Here is a 21964-nt window from a genome sequence, read left to right on the forward strand (position 1 = left end):
ACATGATTAAGAACTGTTTAACAAAATAAGTTTAAAAAACACTTTTAGATTTCCAAAAGATATTTTCATTTTATAGCACTCTTTCCAAATACCAAATGTAAGTAGCAAAAATTATGCTAATATACAAAGAAACTAGAAAATTTTAAATACCTAGAAGATTCAATAAATGCCAAACTATAATTTAGGTTAAAAAAAAAATAAAGCATTAACCGGATGTTGGTAAAATTTTGAAAAACAGAAAGTATTATGACTAGATTATATCCTCTAATGCAAACAAAGTGCCTGTATGAAAAAATATATACAAAAAGGTCACAGAAATTATTGGTAAGATTGATAATCCAATCACCTACAGATAAGGCCAAAAAAATTCCAACTCTATTCTGTGCAGGTGGTGGAAGAATAAATTTAATAAAAGTGCATGTACTATATAAAAATGGGAAACAATAACAAGAATAGTGTTAAAGTAATCATCAGTACAGAAAGGCAAGAAAAAGGAAAGGAAAAAATAGGCTAAAATTAATTTGACCCTTGAATTCAAATACTTTAATTTATTACAAAATACTTAAAAGCTTTGCTTTTTTAAGCTATGTAGTAAGAACAATTCAGAGTGGTTGCCTTTCTGAGTACATAATTGAGAGGAGAGGGGCAATGGGGTTAGGTGCCTTGTCCAGGATCACAACTGGCCTGAGGCCCATTTGAACTCAGTTCCTCCATATTTCAGGGCCAGTGCTCTATCCACTGTACCACCTAGCTGGCTAGTAAGTATATAATTTCAATAGAGCATTATTTACCATTTTTCTTTGTTTTCTTGCTTTATACTTAATTCTGCAATAAATATTACAACTTAACAATAATGGTCATTAGTCTAACTTACCTGGAATATCTGTATGAAACAAAAAAGATTCTAACATGTCACAAGCATGTGCTGAGAAACATAACTTTATAAACATTTCCATTAGTCCAGTAAAAGCTATTACTATGAAGCCCTGATGTAATTCAAAACAGTACAAACTCAAATACATTATAATATTCTCTCTCACATTCCATGTAAAAAACTATATTTAACTTCTCTCTTTGAAGTAAAAAAAAAGTTAACAATAGCAGCCAACAATTATATTGTACCTCAAACTTTACAAAATTAATAGAATTGTCAAAATTGATTTACTAAATAGTATGCAAATTCAAAGGAAAAAAGATGATAATCTGCCTAATGCTGAATTTTTCTTACATTAAAAGTTTCTTTTTAAAGTAATCCTATTTCAGAAACAATTGCTTGTGGTTACTAACTAAAAGTTACTCCAGAGTTAGTTCTTGCTACCAAGGATACGCACTGGGCAATAAGGTTTTTAATTTTTTTTAATTTTCTTTTTTTTCTCCTACAAAGATGTATAAAAACATAACCAAGTAAATTTTTTATTTTGTATGTCTTACACAATTCTCTTATACAACCCCACCCACTTTGCTTTTACTTTTGTAATAAATTATTTCTAGTCAGAGGCAAAGACTGAAGAAATCAGGAAAGAGAAGACCTAAAAAGACAACTCTTAACTTCTTCAAATGCAGAAAAAATAAGTATGAATTTGCCAAAACAAAAAAAAAAACTAGAAGTTGGCTATAAAATTAAAATAAGAGTTTAAGCTCAGCAGGAACTCATAAAATCTCACATACAGTACTTTTTTTTTTTGTATAAGCGTGGGAAATGCTTAATCAGCTGTCATTCAGGGCAGGAAGAGGAGGAGGATCCAGTACTTAAAAGAGTAAAGTCTGGACTGAGAGGGAACCAAAAGTGAATGAGGAGTAAATGATGGGCCAGATGTCTGAAGAGGAAGATAATAAAAGAGAGGGAAAAGAGATAAGAGAAGAAAAAAATATATACCCACCAAAATACCCATGTAAATGTTAAAGAAAATAAAATGGTATTTTTATCAGTTAATAAAAGACTTCCTACAACATAATAAAACATAGGAACAACTGAAAAGAATCACTTCGTTGAAATTAAGTGGATGTATAGACAAGTTCATACACTATTCAGTTAACTAAACTTCCTAAATAATTTAATTCATATTATAATTTTTAAAACAGTTTGGTTATCTAAAGTGGCAATGACTCATAATTGTAATGGTTTTGTTCTTTCAGGTAACTATATTCAATCACCAAGCATTTTTACACCTTTTATCCATGTGTTTGGAGTTAATTCTCCTCCCTTTAATAATAGGTTTTCTCCCTAGCCACAACCAACTCAGGCTTTGCCTCTCCTATCAGGCTCTTTGAAGCTCAGAAGGATAAACATACCAGTCCCCACAGCAGCTAACAAGAGCAAAGGGAGGAGTAAGATCTCAAACCAGAAAGTTTATCTATGTCAGAACTATCCTCCATTGGTGTATGATTCAACAATCATTTAAACCTATCACATGCAAAGGATTATCCAGCTGAAGACTATGACTGCAAGGGGACATACAGCTAACATAAAGTTAAGGCGACTAAGCAGTATGTCTGACAGGATGAGATGGTGAGAAGGGTAACATTCCTACACCAGCCAACCAAATCCCCTGTGTGTGGGAAGAAAGGAAAGAGTTTTACATTTAGAAAAAGTACCTTGCAATTTTTCTACACTTGAACCCAGAGAAGTGTGTTCTTCTGGGTCAGCCCCTGGTCAAGAAGAGCACTCATCAATTTTTTTGATTGCCACAAGGGTAGCATGGGATCGGGAGGAGCATGGTGTTTGCTATAGCTAGACATCAAGTCCTCAAAGTTTGCAGAGCCTCCAGATTCCACCATAGCCAGGACTTAGAACAATCAAGAGGCCACAGCAGTTTAACTTTAAGGTTCAGATAAAAGACGGCTTGCAGGATGGATGGTGACTTGCCACTGTTCCAAGGATAGAAAGTGAGTGGATGGCCTTACTGTCTTCTCCGCTCACCTGTGGAAGTTGACAAGCCAGTCCATGAACGGTTCCCCCTCTAAATGGAATCCCATGATTAGGTGGTGAGTGTAAGTTAGGCACAGTTAATACAGGGTACAATGTCTACTCACTGTCATGCAACCAGTCTCTAATCAGTGGGCTGGTTAAGAGAAGGGTCTGCCACAAGGCTGGCCACGAACAGACAGGTCAGTAACCCTTTCCATTTGGGCTATTTTATCATAAACAGACGTGGCCAAGCCCTCCAAAAACTGATTTACCAGGGGACGTGTTCTACATCAAGTTCTCACTCAGGGTCCAATAGGAGCCAACATACTCTATTATAGTCCCTTTTCCCTTGTTGGAGCTGGCAAGTCTGCTAGTTAGCTTGCATGGAACAGAGCAAGATCTAAGAAGTCTGAGCTTCTGGGAAAATTCCACATCATCATCTAGAGTGCTCTTAGCAGCAATGATTTAGGGGATGGCCTCAGAGAAGACGTGACAGACCTCCCTTTGATGGCTTCAACTGTTCCCTGTGGGAAGCTGCTGATGGCAGAACTTCCACTCTGTGTCAACTCAATTTCCACCTCCTGCTGCAACCCGCCAGATCTACCCAGTCCGAGGTGAGAGGAGCAAGACATTCCTGTGACCTGCATGTGTCCTCTCCTGCTGCATGTGTCCCCTGAGGAAAAGTCACTAGGGTCTAGAGGCATGCAAGACAACTCCCAGCTCCTGGTGTCAGCCTGATCTTCCACTGGTGATGAGAGAATGTGTAGTATAAAGAGGAGTAACATGGGAGAGACTCTGGTATGAAGAGAATCAACCTTCTCTTGGACTTCAGGCCTTCAAAATCCTGCTGTGGCTGTGCCTTGAGGGAAGAGGAAGAGCTAAGTTGGTGGGGAAAGGAATTTCCATCTCCTGAAATGCTGCCTCCTGTCTCATCTTCAGCCTTTAGAGGAAAGAGGAATAATAAAACAAGCTTCTCATCTGACCAGCTGGGACGATGTTTTCTTTCATCTCATCTATACTTGTCTCTTGACTCATCTCCAGCATCCTCTTGGAAAAGAAGTGATGCCTTCAATTCCATGCTGAACATTCCCACACCTGGTCTTACCCTATACATCTTAGTGATTTTGAACCCCTCTTGGTCATCATCCAAATGCCACTGCCCATCCCCACCACACAATACTCTTATTTCCCTCCCCCTCATCCTTCCCATCCCAAAGTCCCAATCAAACATCACCTACCCCTTCCATTTATGACCTCTGGAATACCTGCTCCATAGGCAACAAACTTCCCTTCATCCTCAATCTTTTCTTCTCCCACTCCTTCCAATTTCTGGCAATCACTGAAATCTGGCTCCTCCCTCCCCCCAAGACATTGCCTCTCTGGCCACCCTTTCCAGTACTGGTTGCACTTCCCTCAGCTCACTGGTCTAGGAGGGGGAATTGGAATAATACTTGCTCCCCATTGCATCTTCCATGCAATGCTACCTACCTCCATCACTCAGTCACCTCTCCATCTTTGAGGTTCATGAAATTCGTATCTACCACCCAATCAAAATCCTGGTAACTGTTGTCTACAGACCTCCAGGTCATTCCCTTTTCTTCCTCAATGCATTCAGCACCTAGCTCACAATTCTTCTCTCCTTCCCAACTCTAGTCTTCACAATAAGAAATCTGAGCATATATACTGACTCTCCCTCAAACACTCTAATCCCTCAGTTCCTCCACCTCTTCATTTTGCAAGACCTATTTATCCACCTCACCTCAGCCACAACACAAAGATGTTCATGCTCTTGATCTTGCCATCACCCACAAATGCACCACACTTCCATATTCGAGAATTCTAAAATCCCTTTACAGGTTTTTCACCTCTCTCTCTGCCTTCCCTTACCAAACCTTACTCTTAGTCCACACTGTGACCTCCAGTCTCTTAACCCTTCATTTCTCTCACAGACCATCTCCTTTGCACTAGCCATTCTCTCCTCTTTTTCCCATCTTAACCCCTTGCTGAACCAATTTAACCTTCTACATTATCCTCTTCTCAAGTCCCTGGCTACGTATCTGCTGAGCCTCAGCCTTGGATGATTCCCACCAACAACTACCTTTGCGCTACACACTCAATGATGAACAAAAGTAGAAAAAATCACACATCTGTCAGAACTGCTGGGTCCACTACAAATTTATGTTATACAACCTCATCTGAACCCTCTCTGCCACTAGACAATCTTTCTATACCTTCCATATCAACTTACTGTATCCCACTCTTTACAGCAGCTCTTCTACATCTTTTCATCCCTCGTCAAACCTCTCAAGGCTCCTCTCTCAGCTTAAAACCACGCCTCATATTTTACTGAAAAATTTGAAGACATTTGACAGACAGCTCTCCCTCCTCCTTATTTCACAATACCCAGATATCTTCTGACACTATCTCCTCCTTCACCCGTCTCACATGAGGTGGCCTTTCTCCTTGTCAAGACCTCTCTTCCTGCACAAGTGATCCTTTTAACAGAAATCAAGTAGGAGGCTATTTAATCAATCAACTACCCATACCAATAACTGTGCTAGGCAGTGAGAATACAAAAACAAAACAACAACAACAAAAAAGAGTAAGTTTTCATTCTACTATATACTATTATGATAGTCTTGGCAAAAGTTGGTGAGACTTTATACTAAATATAATGGTGGCCATTTGGGTGAAAAGACAGACCACAAAACTTGACAACTAGGGGTATGGAAGGGAGAAAAGAAGTATCTGCAAAGTTAGGAACCTGAATGACTGAAAGCATAGTGCTATACTAAACAGAAAAAAAAATAAGTTTGAGATGGGTAGTTTTAGAACAAGAGCTTGGTCCGTGAATTTTTAAAATATATTTTGATAATTTCAGTTCAACATAATTGGTTTCCTTTGTAGTCATACACACACACACACACACACATTTTAATGCATTTAATAAAAACATGAGCCTGAGAAAAGGTCTAGAGGCTTTGCCAGACTGCCAAAGAAGTCCATGAGACAAAAAATGTCTAGGAACCCCTGGTTTAGAAGTAAAGATAATCAGTTCTATTTTGTACAAATTTAGTTTAAGATGTCTATAGAATATCCATCAGGCAGTTGCTGATGTGTGACTAAAATTCATAAAAGAGATTCAAGGTGGATATACAGATTTGAGAGAGTTAGATATATAGAGATAACCGAACCTAAGGGAAAGAGTGTAACAGGCCGGCACACGAGTGGAATTGGGAGAGGGGGAGGTTTTGAACCATGCTTAGGGGAAGGAGATGGATAAATCCAGCAAAACGAACTAAAAAATAAGTTACACAGTTAGGAGGAAAATCAGGAGACAAAAGAATCAAAGAAGCCAAGGGATGATAGAAGTATATAGAAGGGAGTGGGGTTATGTAGCCAACAATGTAAAACTGCAAAGAAATAAAGGAGAAGACGACAGCCGAAAAAGGTTACTGGATTAACAGTTAAGACAGACTTGGTAACCTTGGAAAAAGCAGTTTCAATACAATGGTGAAGTCTGGAACTAGGTTGCAAAGGTTTGATAAATGAATGGAAGATAAGAAGCACAACCAGTGGGTATATATACAAATTCTTTCTAGAAATTTGGCAGTGAAAGCGAATAACGAGAAAGATAACTTGAGATAATAGAGCCAAGTGGAGATTTTAAAGGTGAAGCAACCCTGACTATGTCTGTAGGCAACTCTGAGAAAGCCAGTAAAATAGGCAGAGATAAGAAAGGATGAGAAATGAAAAATGAGGAGGGTAGGAAGGAGGAGAAGAAAGGGCAAGGGGGAGAGAGAGGAAGAGAGGAAGAGGGAGGAAAAAGAAAGGGAGTAGGAGAAAGAGAGAGAGGAAAAGGGGGGTAGAGGGGGAAAGAGAGAAAGAGGGAAAGGAAGAGAAAGAGAGAGAGAAATAGTGGCGGGGGGGGGGGGGGGAATCGTCAATGTGGCAAGTTCCTGTAAGGGATGGAAGCACAAACAGAAGGGTAGCCCTGACTAAGAAGAGGATCCCAACCTATGCATCAGAGACAGGAAAGAAAAAAACGGTGGGAGATTTAGATGGGTAAGTTTTAAGGTATGGAGTAGTAACACAAAAATCACAAGTTAAGAATTAGTAAGGATCTTGGTAGCAATCTTGACCAACCTATACACACACGACAATCCAACCTGCGCCCAAGACTTCCAAAGGGGAATCTACCACCTCTCAAGTCAAGCCAGGTTTAATCCCTTCTCCATGTAAACAGCTCCTGAAGTGCCTGAACAAAGCTATCAAGTCCTGCCTGAATCTTCTTTTCTCCAGGTTAAACACTCCCAGTTCCTTCAACCAATTTTCATATATCAGGAAGCCAGGTCCTTCACCATTCTGGTTGCCATCATCTAGACACCCTCCAGTTTGTCAACATCCTTAAGCCCTGGTGCCCAGAACTGAACACAATACTTCCAATGAAGTCTCTCAGAGGCATAATACAGTGAGATTATCACCAGACTCTTCCTAGAAGTTATGTGCCTCCTAGCGTAGCATGTTAGCTTTTTTTGGCTGCCACACAAAACTGCAGACTCTTACTGAGCTTGCGCTTTCCCAAAACCCCCAGATTCTCTTCAAAACAACTGTTGCCTATTCATATCTCTTCCACTTTTGTGGAGTTGATTTTTTCTATCCAAGTGAAAGTCGTTCATCCTAATTGAATTTAATCTTATCAGATTTGACTCAAAGCTCACCTATATACTTTTGGAATACTGACTCTGCCATCCTATGTGTTAGCTTTTATTCCCAATTCTGCTTTATCTAAAAATTTGATGAACGTATCATTTATTCCTTTATCCAAGCCACTGATAAAAATTTTAAATAGCACAGGGCCAACCACTGGAGACCTGCCACATTAACAGCGATCCATTAATAACTACTCTTTGAGTTTGGCCATGCAACTATCTCTGAATCCATCTATGTTATTGCCTAATCCTTATTTCTCCATCTTCTCAACAAGAAGATATTTTAGCAAAAGCTTGGCTAAAATCTAGGTAAACTATATCTACAGCATTATCCCCATGTACTAATTTAGTAACTCTGTCAAAAAAGGATAGGAGCTTTAGTTTGTCATGACTTGTTTGATGAAGCCATGCTGCTCTCTGTAATATTGCTTCCTTTTTAGATACCTGCCAACTGCTTTTTTTAATGATTCTTTCAAGAATATTCCCAGTAATCAAAGTCAAGCTCATTGCCCTATAGTAGATGAGGATAATGCTATGAACATTCAGTGTTAGTTGGGTGGCTGGACTACTCTGGCTTCCATCTTCTGTGCATTTCTTTTTTACTCAAGTTGAATTGTGAATCCAAGTTGAATCCGAGTTGAATCCACATTGTTCTTTTCAGACAAATCCCATTTTTTTCCTCAATAGAACTATTTTCATTAAAGTCTCAAAATATCATTCCTGAGATTCAGACTGACTTCCCCCTGAAGCATTTGAGTCTAAGGTATCTTACCTATCTTTCCTTGATGGTCTCATTTTCCCCACGGAGAGAGACAGGGATGGGTTACAAGTGAAGAGATAAAAACAGAGCATCTAGCTGCCAGTCCCTGACAAGGGTACTGAAAAACCTATGAACATGATTGTTCAACCACTGTCTACACAATCTTGGATGAATCAGAGAAAATGACTAAAGACCAGCAAACTAGTCAATTTTCAAAAAGAGAAAAAGGATGGATCTTTCAGAAGATAGGCAATGAGATTAACTAAACGTGATTATTAAAAAGGGATGGATTGTGACCACTCAGAAGCATGAGTTATGGGAAGAAGTCACAAGAGACTATCTTAATACCTTTTCTGACAGGGTTAAAAGACTGATAGATCAGGCAAATACTGTATATTTAGTAAAATACCAGGTTTTCAGACAGATAGCTAACAAAGTTGTCAACTTTGAAGATACCTTGAAGATAATCGTCCAGCTATTTGGATTTGGAATTGGCTGAATGACTACACCTAGATCAAAGAATCAACCATGATTTAACATACACTTGTTACGTGCTTAGAAGTATCATAAGGTTCCTTCCTCAGCCATGCTCTGGTTCAACACTTTTATCAATGACTTCAATTGAGACATAGATGAGAATGCTTATCAAATTTGCAAGTGATATAAAAGTAGGAAAGGTAGCTAATCCAGTGATGACAGAATCAAGATGCAAAAAGTTCACAACCAGCTAGACACAATGAATTTCTTGACAGTTAACAATCATGATTCACTTTTGGAAACAAGTACCAAATCATATGATTCTTCTGCTTTATCCATTTCTGGACTGTCTTGTTTCCTTTTCTTTTTCTTTTCCTTTCTTTTTTTTTTTTTTTGTCGAGGCAATGGGGTTAAGTGACTTGCCCAGAGTCACACAGCTAGTAAGTGTTAGGTGTCTGAGGCCACATTTGAACTCAGGTCCTTCTGATTCCAGAGCCGGTGCTCTATTCACTATGCCACCTCACTGCCCCCTTACCTTCCTTTTCTAACTTAAATAGGCTAGAGAATTAGTGTATTTTAATATAGTGGCTGGGTTGGCCATATTTTTTTCAGGGCACCCTTCTAAGTCAGGCCAGCATACTGGCTATTCCTACGCACCAAAAACACCTATTCCATGCTGCTCTACACTACTAGCCACATCTTCTTCTGAGTTGCTGCCAGATTTCTGGCTATTCACTTCCATAGACAAGTGTCATCTCCTCCAAGAAGCGTTCTCTAATCTCCCCAGTTAATAATAATCTCTCTCACTTCAAACGTCATAAAACATTTTGTATGAAGATCTTTCTGCCCTCTATCAGATATGACTATGCATATTTAGCATGTACAGTCTTCGTTCCAGCTTGAGCTCACAGGATACCTCCTTATCGAGCTTTCCCTGATTCCTGTAGTTACTCTGCCCTTTTCTTCTCCAAATTACTCTGCATAATATTTACTTGCATTTATGTTTTCAACAACAACACCCCCCTAATAGAACTAAGTCCCTTAGAAGCAGAGACTCCTTAATTTTTGTCTCCATATTCCTAACACCTAGAATAGTTCATGGTACCCTAATAGGTACTTAATAAATGTTTGCTAACTTGAACTATCATCTCTCTTTTCCCAAGAACTCTACTGTTTCTTATCTATATCTCTGGTACCTAGCATTGAAATCTGCATTACTTAAATTACTTAAAAGGATTACTTAAATGCTGAAAATTACTTTCAAACATATTTGTAAAACAGAATGCAATATTTAGAACATTTTATATCAATACAGTATAGCATTTCGAAGTAAAAATATTTGCTTTTTTTTAATGTAGCTTCTTCTAAAAGAAATCATTTTACTGCCAGAATCAGTTTTGCCTTGTCAATCTATGGATAAAAAGTAGCAGATGGGCAAAACCTCCTTAGACTTAAGTAGAAAACACACATTCTTTGACTTTAAAATCTAAAATTCTGAATCTCAATAAATGTATTTAAGAGATAACAACACAGACCAAATTACAGGGGGAAAGATGAGGAACAGCTAGGAAGAGGACAAGAATTCCTGAAGGTTTAGCAGCTCTTCACTCTCAATATCATCAACTTTTTTTTTTTTTAAAGCACAAAAGCAATCATGTCACTTTGTCAGAACTAATAGTTTAACAGAGACAGGCCTTATCAGTAGTTAGATAGTCAAGGAAAACTCAAACTGCTTCAGGAAATGAGGTGGTGATTCAATAGTCCTACTCTTTCAGCCAGCATGGTGTTAAGATGCAGTGAGTGAGCTGTTTGAAGGTACCATAAAAACTTAGCTTACGTCTACTGAGCTAATTAAGAATTCTTTGCAAGTTTTGATAAAAAATTTCAAAAGTCTGTCTCTGAATACTTTTTCCACTTTCAAAAAGTCACATCCTTTAGGGCTCTACTCTACTGCATAGTAACAAATAGTGGTAAGTAGCTCCCGTGTTTCATTAAATGAGCCCAATACATTTTAAAGTTAAATGTGGGGTTTTTTTTTCTGTGAAATAATCTAATGCTCAAAGAGAAAAGGCACATTTCAAAGGCCAAATGATGGCAGTTTATTGTAATATTAAGTGTTCTCAGATGGAAAATTCTAACTAATGAAAAATCTTAATTGCAATATTAAAATATTTCTTCAACATACTAAAAATAATCCATTTTCAGGAAACAAGAATCAAGTCTGTGAAATGCTATACATGTATAGCACTTAAGAAACAGTAGTATATTGCATCAAGTTCAGTTAAGCTTCCCACTAGCTTGAACTGACAAATCATTCACCTAATACTTTTATGGATAAATCTATACAAAAATGACTTTATAGCTAAATTTACCCACAAAAGACATCTACAATAAAGATGCTATGTACATTAAGATTAAATTTAAAGTCTCAGAGTCAAATCAGTCATTTTCTATTTTTTCAAACTGCTTCTAGAATACAACTACTTACTGAATTTTAATGTTCACTGACAATCCAATCTCATATACATCATCCTTCTCTAGTTAAATGAAACTTCCCCTAAGGCCCATTTGTTTCATCATCTAACTAGAGTTCCTGCTTGGTTTCATTTATCTGAAACTTTCTACTACTGCCTGCAAATCTATCATTCCTCCTCTGCATCACCAAAAAGAATTATTAAAATAAAAGCCTATGCAACCTAAAACAATTTATAAGTGATTAAGACTTCAAAATTAAATGATTCTTTCAACATGTTTTCAAACTGTGTGTCTAATTATTAGCTCTTCGGTCTGAACAATGATCTTTATGTTAAATTAGATGACGCAGCCACAACGTGGATTGCATTTTCCACTAAGTTACTTCGTTCAAACTAGTAACTTCCTTCTAATTTCCCGCCACTTTAATTTCCAAGTCACAATTAAATTCTGCTATTCTCAATAGCCTCATCACACTATAAAATCATGAAAACTACTACTGAAACATAAGATATAAATGTTTCTGGAATTAAGAGTTTTGAAAGGGAAGAGTATCTCCTACCTTTTTAAGGGTTAACTCTTAAGAAAGGGCAAACAGGTTCCTAGTACCTATCCCGTAATTTTTTAGGGGGGGGGAGGATAAACTCTCACAATGCTATCAAAAATCAGTTTTTAAAAAATTAGCACTGGATTTTTTTTTAAACCACAATTATTCTTCATCTAGCCCCACCAAGGAATACACTGATTCACATAAATCAATTTTTCAGATAAAGATTATCCCTTTAACTACTCAAAATAGTTCCTATTTTAACCATTTTATTATAACCAATTATAAACATTAATTACATTTCTTTGTAATACCCTTACTGAAAACTGTCCCTCCACAAATGGTCCCAAACTCCTGCGCATGTATAGTCTTCCAACTCCTCCCTATTGTCAGTACACTGTTACTTCTGAACTGCTGCTTTTACTCTACAATTCAACATCAATTGGCCTGAGAGTGGCCCAACCCACATTCAAGAAGACCCTTCTGTTCATTTTTGAGTTCATAAACATGTCCCACAGAGATTGCCAGTAATCTAACTTCTGAAAAAATGAGTTATTTTATATAGTTGTAATTTAAGAAATAACATCTTCTTTCAAAGAGAACCAGTGACATCATGGGGTGGTCTTAATTTTCAAATGAATTGAATTTAAGAGAGGCAGAGTTTCACAAAGTTGTCAGTTTCACTCTCTTTTTCAGAGTCAGCAAAGCCCAGTGGCAAGACAAAATTCGAGACAACTGGCTATGGCCCAAGGTGCAGTGGATGACTGTGGCGCCTTCAAGATCTGACCAAGTTCTAAGCACTCCACAACACCTACTTCAACTGCCTTTATAGACACTGGAAGAAGTCTTTTTTTTTCCCCAATTCTACTTTTTAATGAATCACTTTCTTTTTTTTTAAATGTTTAATTAATTAATTTTGAATTATCAACAATAACTTCCATAAGCTTTTGAGTTTTAAATTTTTCTCCCCCTCCCTCCCCAAGACAGCACACAATCTGATATAGGCTGTACATATATATTCCTATTAAACATATTTTCACATTACTGATGTTGTAAGGTAAGAATTAGAATCAATAGGAGGAACCACCAGAAAGAGGAAACAAAACACAACAGAAGGAAAAAAAAAGCAAATAGTATGCTTCAATCTGCATCCAAACTCCATAGTTCTTTCTTTGGATGTGAATAGCATTTTCCATTATGAGACCTTTGGAGATGTCTCAGATCTTTGTATTGCTGAGAAGGGTTAAGCCTATCAATATCAGTCATCACACAACATGGCTGTTACTGTATACAACATTCTCCTGGTTCTGCTCACTTCACTAAGCATCAGACCATGCAAGTCTTTCCAGGTTTTTCTGAAGTCACCCTGTTCATCATTTCTGGAAGAAGTCTTCTCATGCTTCAGGTAGACTTCCCCCTAACTTGCCAATGGCCTGATTACCCTCACCACTTTTTAGCCCATCTACAGAAATGGTTTACAGGAATATGGCCACTGCACATGCTACAACTTCTTGGAGCCACAAGTGAGAGTTGGGTGAAAGGTGGATACCAAAGGTAAATAAGAAGCCCTGAGGTTCTCCCTCCCCACAGGCACAATGGAAATACAAAAGACAACGTTCACTGCTAGGTTCAGAACATAAAACATACACATATGTAAAATCAGTGAAGGAAACAATAGGAGATACTAAACTGTACAGTTCATCCAGAAAACATCCTTCCATATTATCAACTGTATAGCCTGATATGGTGTTGCAAGCCTGTAGCAGTGGCCTAGGCAGCCAGATAGAGTACTAGGAGTCAATTATACCCAAGTTCAAATCCAACCTCAGACACTAGCTGTGCAGCCTTGGGCAAGTCACTTAATCTACACTTGCCTCTGATTCTTCAACTATAAAATGGAGATACTAATAACAGGTTCTACCTCCCAGGGTTATTGCTGAATATAAAATGAGATATTTGCAAAAAGCAATTAGTACAATGCCTGGTACACAGTAGATGCTATATAAATGCTTATTCCCCTCCTTTCTCTTCCCTAGCCTGCTATAAGGAATACCAGCACAGGCTGGCAGATCCTTTGGGAAAGTTCTGAGCTGCAGTAGGGCTAAAGGTCATCAGATGTCTACACTAACTCCGGCACCAAAATGGTGAATCCCCACAAAAAAGAGACTTCCAAGCCGCTGAAAGAGGGGCAAACCAGGCCAGGCTGGAAATGGAACAAGTCAAACCTTCAATGCTTAATAGTAGTGGGGCTTCTGCACTCCCAGAATAGGCAGGATAGGGAGACCCAATATCAAAAACAAAGAAAATTAAATAGTATAAAAAAATGTCATAACTAGGAATCAACTATTCCATATATATATATATATGCCTGATGCTGTCTTTTTAAAAAGTCTCAACAGTGAACTTGTGGAAGTCACACATCTGACTCATGAGAAACTAGTACCAGTATCTTAGAATTTTCTTTTTGAATTCATTCTAAATTAAGAAACAAATAGTTTTTGAACAAAAAGCTTCTAGGAACTGAAAAGTAAGAAAATGTACCTTTTTCTAATCAATAAATAAACAACTGGAAACAAACAGAAGACTATATAAACAACAGTCTGAATTTCACATACTCACGTGAATGAAATTTTAATTCATCTTTCAAAAAGCAGCTCAAAAAGTTTAAATAACATATGATTTGCTCAAATAATTACTATTTATAGAAGATAATGTTCATTATGTATGATTTTGACAACATGGGAACTTCTTTCACCAAGTCAACTATCATCTATTTCTTGGGGAGCTAGCTCAGAGTGTTTTAGTGACTTGAACATGATCACACAGCTAATAAATGTCAGAGGCAGAATTTGAATCTAGGTCTTCCCTACTTCAAGTACAGTATTCTCTCTCCACTCACCCATGCTACTTCTCCCACAGAATAATGTTTAAATAAAGCAATTTCTATTTCCCTTGTTTTCGTAGGTATACTAATGTACTGAAAATATTATCTAAAACCTATCACTAACTTAATGAATTTGAAATGATCTACAGCCTAAATTACTTACTTCATAAATATTTACATAAAGAGCTTTGATAAATAACACCACCAAATTTATCATTCAGTTTTCTTACGTAAGTGATGTAACTTAATCAGAAAAAAAAATCAAAATCTGTTTTGGTAACTTCTAAAAAACTGAAATATATATGTATATAAAAACATGTCTTACAGGTCTTGGCAAACAAGAATGTCCTTTATTAATAAAAGAAAACACTGAGTTTTCCTAAGTAATAATTTAAATTCCTTTGAATTAGTGATCTATATTATTTAAATCAAGCCAACTCTGAAAAACTCAAGAAATTTAACTTTTCCCAATTCAAAACAAACATGAATTCAACTAGACAAATTAGCTATTTTGAATAATTTAATTACTTGGAAAATTCAAATCCACAAATTTAAATTGTTTATAATTGCTTGTCACTAGTTTAAAAACAATTTAGGTAAAATTTACATGTTTTGTAAGAACCTTAATTATTTCAGAAGATAGAAAACTGAAAGTCAAAAATTACCTAAATCCTAATTTACAATGGTAAATTCCTATTCTTTTAAAATACAGCCATGGGCTTAGTAAAGAAAGTCTTCAAACTAACACTTAAACAGTACTAAAACGAATAGTGGACATATCAATTTACTACAGATACCTCATCGTATAACATTTTGACAAAGGAAATGGTCAGGTTACAGCTGGTGCCCATTATTGGTCTAGATGTATGGTTTCTAACACCAGATCAAGGAGAAATAATGGAAATGACAATAGCAATCCACACTAGACAACATTATAAAAATGCATGCAATAAACCTGAATCTGTAATGCCCAAAAAACTAAAGATCCCTGTCAAGTTCTTCTTCAACATTAATATAGATATCAGCTATTTCTACATCCATTCAAAATGTGTTTATTAGCACTGAAATGCTAAATATAGACATTTCATAGGATTCTAAAAACAAGTAATTAAAGAAAAGAAACACAGATTAAGCATATACCTACTATCCCTACCACCCCCCAAAAAGAGATGATAAAATTAACTACCTACACTATCATAGAAGAAAAAACTTTTTTAATTAAATGAGAAATATATTCTATAATATTACTGAAATAGTTAACCATTATCTTTCAAATCTATTATTTTATCAATACTAAGTGTCTCAACAAGTTCATTATCTTTCCCTTCTGCCATATCCTGTTTAAGGAAGTTTACCCAGACAAGCAAAAGATAGAGTTTGGTAACATTAACATATCAACTACTATTTGAGTCTAACTACATTCAGTTTCCAAAATAATTTCTTCTTTATTAAAATAAATGCATCATTTATTAATTCAATTATAAGTTACTACTTGTTTGTACTGACCAAAAGATTTTAATTTCATGCCAAATATTAGTTCAAACAGGATTATCTATGAGTTTAGTGGAGCATACAAACCACCGTTCTTATAATTTCTAAGATCTCCTGGTTTTATAAGACTACAATTTTAAAAGTCTACAGACTAAGTTAAAGAAAAAAAAATCAAGAGTCAAGAATTCCACTAAAGCAATATAAAAGACAGTAACTAATTGTCAAATTTTTCATTTGTGGCTTTTCTCAAATTAAGTAACTTTAGGAACCACACCAATTCTACCTACATTAGAAATGGGATTAAATGATCACTGGAATATTTCGTTGACAGATCTCTACATCCAAACATTCTAAATTTTGAGAAGTTTAAGTTAATCAAATTTATCTTACAACAAAATATGTATGTCATTAATGCTACATCAAAATAAAATGGCAGGGATTTTTTTTTTTTCAGTTTCCCAAAGATAAAAGAATAATAAATTTTAAGATCCATGCCCAGGGAATCCTGGATGTCTGTCTTTCAAAATGACCCAACCTCTCACTTCCAAACCAAAATTCTGAGCTCCTAAAACCATCACTCAACTCTCTTTTCTAAGGTATCTTGGATAAGGAAAAATTTTCACAGATTGGGAATTGTTAAAAAAAAAAAAAAAACACAAGTACATACCTACAGGAATTCATCCTAAAGGACACTATTTTAACTCTTTTATTTGAACTGCCAATCCCAATCCATAATATAACTCTAACCAATTCACTCATTACAGTTTCATAACTCTGTCAGGGGCCAAGAGTCCTGGCTCTTTAGAACTTGCCTTTCCAAGTTGGCCAAATGAAAGTCAGAAATAGCAGTATGGTGAGAGAGGAAAGAAACAAAGGAAATTACCTCAGACTACCATTAACTACTATGACAAGAACAAAGGTAAGGTAAGCATTAGGAAAATAGAACCAGAGATAGACCGAGAGCAGCAGCTAAAGCCTCAAGAATTTCTCTTTGGTATCCTTGGGAAGAAATTCCTATTTCAGAGAAGTCACATCTCTCTCTTCACTGTTCCTGAGGTTGGAAAAGGTAGATGTACTGTAAGTCCAATTCAACAAACATTTATTAAACACTTACTAAGTGCAAAACCCTGTGCTAAATGCTGTGGAACAGAGACAAAACAAATGATTGTAGAATATTCAACCTGTCTTCAAAGAAAAAAAGAACATGATTCCAGTTCTCTTTAAATGAACCAAGGGAGACACTCTGATGTCCTGCAGAATGACTTGATATTTATGCAGCCTTTTCAAGGCACTTTACTATCATGAATTATTTCTCAAGGAGAATGCAGAGGATTACGATCACCATTTCACTGATGAAGAAACAGACACCAACAGCAAAGAGGGGCTAAAAAGTATCTCGGAATAGGAGGCAAGCAGTTAAAATTCAACAAACCAAAAAAGAAAATGAAAGACATGTCTCTACAACAGACCATAACACATGCTTGTTAAGGCTATTAGATTTTTAAATGGCTAAAAAAAAAAAGAGGTGTTTTAATAAGAATTAGTTGAAATTCAACTAAGGAAATTACAACCTTAAAATCTTGACCATTAATAAAAATATTTATTTAGGTGTGTAATTGTCTGGGGGGGGGGAGTGGAAGAACACCCTAGAAGCCTCCAGATCTCACTTTTCATAGTGACCCTTAACCACCTGAAAAACTCTGACTTCACTGGTTTAGAGCTTCATAGTCATTACTGGAGCATGAAATAGTTTCTCATACTCATCACATAAATATATTTTAATATAAAACTGAATTGTAGTACCATTATCATTAATACACTTCTTGCAAGTAAAAAGTCAAGACTGATTTACAGAAAGAATATTCTACATATAGGATATTTTTTTTCTCAATTGTTCCCCTAAACTTGCCCCAAGATTTGTCTTTAATATCTATACTGATATATGTGTGAAATTTTTCCAGTAAACTGTTAATCAAAGTCCTTAGAATTTTTATGAATAAATTCTTAGGTATTTTACAACCTCCTTATTACCTTCTTTATACATCTGGGTCCTCATTCATAGTGCCTTGCGTTAGTATGTACTCAACAAATATGTACTAATGTTAAATGAATAATAAAAAGATCTGACAATTGTAGAACAGAATCTCCTATAAACCCCTCCTCTTGAGAAACATTCACAATACATGACATAGTAGGAAAGTGAAGAACTTGGAGTCAGAAACGTCATGGGTATGATCATGATCAAGTCATTTCACCACTCTTGGCCTCAGTTTTCTCATCTGTAAAACCAAATATTATTTATATTAACTACCTCACAAGACTCCAATGTAAAGTACTTTAAAAACCTTCAATCACTACATAAAATATCAGTTATTAATACCAAATCAGACATCCTTGTGATATGTGTATAAAAGCAAATAACTTGGAGTGGCCTCCCAAGGTGGTTCTATCCCATTTCTCTTCCAAAATAACATTTTCTAAAATCCACTCAATCTTTCAAAACATTTGGCAATTACTTTCCTAAATGGTTTCTGGACCTCATTTCTCCTCTTTTTCCTCACCCTCAAAAAAGGTGTTAAGTCTCTGGCTATTTTATAGAATACAAAGAGTTCAATATAACCAAATACAGGACACACCAAGTAGGTATGTACAAACAGACTTGGTCTCAAGAATTTCACCTTTGGGGACATTTCTAAAAGCGTTTTTTCCCACATTTTTAGACTTCACTGATGAGGAAACAGACTGCAAAAAGGGCACAATAACCATAAAAATATGAAAAGACCTTTCTCTTTTAGTAATCTTTGACTTAGAATACAACAGATGCATAATAACCTTCACATAAAGAATAAACTTATAATGTCCCAATTAAAATCCCATCTCCTACAGGAAGGCTTCCCCAACCCCTCTTAATTCTAGTGCCCTCCCTCTGTCAATTATTTCCTAATTCACCTGTATGTAGCTTGCTTTGCATATGTTTGCATGTTTCCCCATGAGATTGTAAGATTGTCAGGGTAGGGACTGGATTTTGCCTCTTTCTGGATCCCTAGTGCAGCACATTGCCTGGCACGTAGCAGGTGCTTAATAAATGTTGACTGGATTAAACTATGAAACTTTTGACATTTCCATTTTAAGACACAGATGATATTCTCTCAAAGCTGGAATGATTCGCTCTATAATCATTAAAATGGCACATCATAAAGTTTCTGAAAAGAAAAATATCCTGAGTAAGCCTGCAGATGGCATGGAGCTGGTCAAATTAATTTTTTTGGTCTCAATTTCTCCCCCTTTTATCTTGAAAATGCCTGTTTACACCTACAAATAGTTGGAAGCTTAAAATATAACATCTCGTACAAAGATAAGTTTAATAAAAGCTTTTTAATGGTGAAAATGATAATTGCATAATACTCTGAAGCTTAGTTTCTAAAAATAAAAGGCAATATAAATTACTTCCATAAACCCAAGATTAAGATGAAATCTTGCAAATATATGTACTTTTCAAAATATTAAAACTAAAACACCACAAAATATGTGGACTTCTATAGCAAGCCATAAAACCTACCTACAAAGGTACACCTGCACCAAAAAAAAAAAGGTACACCTGTCCCCCCCAAAAAACTTTCCAAAATAAGAAATGGGCAACTATTTCGAAGTTGTTTCTCCACTACATGCAAGAGCCTACATGCTACAGCCCCTCGTCATTCACTACCTTCCAAAGACACAATCTCTTAATGAGAGAATGACATAAAAATTTCCCAACAGAGTCCACACTCTACCCCGAGTGCACACTCCCCGCTCCTGCCTAAGCATCGTGGACATTGTAAAATGTGCAGCCAAGCCGATGGTCTCTCATTTGAGAGACGCTCCCAAGACCCAGCACGGCTCCCCAAATACCCAGAAAGTGCGTTCGCACCCCAACAAATAAAAATCCGGCAAAGCAAAGGTTCCGTGAAGTTCTCCACGGTCTGCGAAAGACATACATCCCCAGGGCTGCGGGACCCCAATTACAGAACATCACGCAGGGCGTTTCCGCTCCAACGCGTGCATCCCGTCCCCCTCGCTCCGGGGGTGGGCAACCGCGCTCGGCCAGCGGTCCAAGGGCAAGTGCGGGGCTCCCAGCAGCGCGCACCACCGGCTCCTGCCACTCCCACCCCCATTCCCCTTCCTGTCCCCTAGTCTGGGGAAAACCAGGGGTGGAGGGGGAAAAAGGTAAAGGGGGCGGTGTCCCCTCCGAGGAAAAAAGTTTAGGGCGGGGATGAGCGCAGGGGGGAAGGTGTCAGGTCCCTGGGATTGAAAAGCACGAAGAAACGCTGAGCACGAGAGGGGGGAGGGGAAGAAGGAAGGAGGGATATGCCACATGCCCACCCGGGAGATGCCCCTGCACGGGATGGTGCACAGGACTGCACGGAGGGAGACCACCCCCCCACCCCGAGGCCGGGGAGAGTAAGAAAAGAAAAAGAAACAATCACCTCTCCTGTGCCCAGGACACTTGGAGTGGGTTTCTTCTAGGTTCCCGAAGCGGACAGTTTGGGGAGGTGGGAGGTGGGAAGGGTGGAGGCGCGAGCTGAGCGCCCCGAGATGCAGACTGCCCGGGCAGCCACGAGCAGCGGAGAGTGGGCGCGAGCCGGGAAAGCTGGGGGGAGGGGGTGCGGAGAGGGGGAAACAACGCCGCCACCGCCGCCGCGAGCCCACCCTGCGCTCCCGCCCACCTCCCGCGGGGGGGGTGCCTCCTCCGAGCGCGGGAGAGGGGAGGAGGGAGGAGCGGAGCCGAGCTCCCCTCCCCACCCGGGGCGCGCGCCGCCCGGCGGTTGTGAAGGGGGCGTTCCCAGCGCTAGACAGCCCTGGCGAGAGGGGGGTTCACCCACCCCACCCCCAACTCACATACAAACACACACCCGATGCCGACCCGCGTTGCCAGCGGGAGCCAGGCGGAGGAGATTTCGGAGAAATAAGCCGCAGGCTGAGGCAGAGGTCACTACTCACCTCACTTGGAGGTCCCGGGCGCAGGCGGTGGAAGTAGAGCTGCTCTGTCACCTGAGTCCGTCCGGCGCCGGGATTCACGCCGGCGCCGCCGCCGCCGCCATGTTTGTGTAGCGCCGCGCGGAGCCGCGCATGCCCCGCAGCAGTCGCAGCCCCGGGGGTGGGGGGGCGGGAAGGAGGAGGGCTGGCGCGCGCTTCTCCCCACACACTTCTCTGCCCACCCCCACCCCTCCCTCCCCTCCATCCCGGCCAGCCGCCTTGGCTCTTCCCTCCCTCCCCCGCCTCTCTATCTCCGCCTGGCCATACGGGAAGCAGAGCCAGAGGGTCCCTATCCGGGACACCACCCACCCCGCCACGCGCCACGTGCCTTCCACCAGTCCACCCCACCCCACCCCACCCCACCCCCTCCAAAGTGCCAAGGCGGCCCTGGCTGGGCTACATGTGTGCAACAGAGGGGGACCCGACGTGGGGGTTAAACACGCCTGCAGAAGTCCTTCACGTCCACTGACGGGGCACGATTGTGCTAGCGGAGCGCACGTCCAAGCCCAAAGGGTGCATCTCCAGGCGGCATACGGGCATGCACCTCACGCCCCCCGGCCCCCGGCCCCGGCGGGTCACCTTTTCATCCCATCGCAACACTCCCGCAGGCAGCAGTCTCCCCGCCCACCTTCCCTTTCATCTCTTCCCACATCGCTCCCTAAATCGGAGGACCCCAGAGGACCAGGAGCTTAGGGAG

At 38.9% G+C, this 21964-nt stretch overlaps 1 protein-coding gene across 3 annotated transcripts in view; it reads right to left on the bottom strand.

Moving 5' to 3' along the window:
- The window catches only part of SCML2 (Scm polycomb group protein like 2), a 144388-nt gene extending 123080 nt beyond the window's left edge, over positions 1–21308 (bottom strand). For 2 of the 3 annotated variants that reach the window (XM_027835385.1, XM_027835383.1), the window contains exon 1: positions 21232–21308. The gene's annotated coding sequence lies outside the window, so the exon portion shown is untranslated. Of the gene's footprint in view, positions 1–20717; positions 20788–21231 lie in introns of those variants that run through there. The other variant, XM_027835384.1, reaches the window with a different exon arrangement.
- Between the last annotated feature and the right edge of the window lie 656 nt (positions 21309–21964).

This window comes from Vombatus ursinus, unplaced genomic scaffold (assembly GCF_900497805.2).
Source record: "Vombatus ursinus unplaced genomic scaffold, bare-nosed wombat genome assembly UNPS02014814.1, whole genome shotgun sequence".
NCBI classification, from domain to species: Eukaryota; Metazoa; Chordata; class Mammalia; order Diprotodontia; family Vombatidae; genus Vombatus; species Vombatus ursinus.